A 1,174-nucleotide genomic window follows, 5' to 3' on the forward strand; every position below is an offset into this window, starting at 1 on the left:
GGGTGGCGCGGTCCCGGCTCCCTGGGTCCCTTCGTCTGGGTGAGCGTTTGTGCCCATTTCTCAGACTGCAGGCCATAGCTCCGGGTCTCCGCGAATCCACCCGGAACTCCTTCCGATAGTCATATAATTACATCTGGGCGCTGTGGGTTTATATTTTTTCCGCTGTCAGTTTAAGAAAATAGCCACAGATCGGAAGCCCAATTACACCCGAAGCCTCGTCATTCACTTTATTAAGGACCCTGGATATGTTTCCATTTTCGCAGGAAATGAGGTCTGATCAAGCAGCACTAATACCTCCGGCCTGGGGAGGGGCGGGAGTCTCAGGGGCGAGATCCATTCCCCCGGGGCCCGGCGGCGAGCAGGACCGGAGCTACCGAGGGAACGGGCGGGCGGGCACCCAGTGGCGACGGGCACCTCCCTGCCCCGTCCCCAGCGTCTCCCAGGGCCTTGGGCGCGCCCGTCCGGGGTCAGCCGGTGGCTGCGCGCTGGGCTCTGAGGTCGCGCACGCTGGCGCGGTGAGACGGACCTGCGGACCGGCGCAGGCCCCTCCGAGCTCAGCCTGGACCGGGCTCGGGCCTGGGCGATGGGCAGGGGCGTCGGGAGCACCTTCCGGCTGCCCAGTCCGCGCCGCCTGCGGCTTCCTCCAGCTGTCTGCCCTGCAGCGCGGACGCAGTCTCCGCGCTCTAGTTCCGAGGACAAGCCGGGGGTCCCGGCCCCTGAGCAGCTCAGCCCCGGGGCCGGGTGCTTTCAGCGCCGCTGGACGGTCGGGTTTCCCAGACGGCGGGGCGGGCCCGACTGAACCCAGGTGAGGGTGAGTTTGGGCGGAACCTGGCCTGCGGTGGGTGAGCTCAGGCGGTGGGGCCGTGGAGGGCGCCCGGTGTGGGCGCAGAGCCCGGCTTGCAGGCGGGGGCCGTCCCGGGCTGACCCCGGGCGGGAGGAGTCTGAGATGGGCATCCGCCGCCCCTTCCTGGTGCCTCCCGGGGCGGGTCGAGGCGGGACCCCCCAGCCTTAAGGAAGTCGCCAAGGCGTCCCCAGGAAGAGCTAGCGAGAGACCCGAGACCCCCCCCCATGGCTTCCAGAGCGGGCCGCGCACACAGACCGCACCCTGCGGGGCGCTCACACCCCAGCGGGCTCCGGGCCGAGCCACACTCGCAGGAGGCCGCTGCGCCCCGGC

The sequence above is a fragment of the Chinchilla lanigera genome, unplaced genomic scaffold, assembly GCF_000276665.1.
Source record: "Chinchilla lanigera isolate Chin_1 unplaced genomic scaffold, ChiLan1.0 scaffold00084, whole genome shotgun sequence".
Lineage (NCBI taxonomy): Eukaryota > Metazoa > Chordata > Mammalia > Rodentia > Chinchillidae > Chinchilla > Chinchilla lanigera.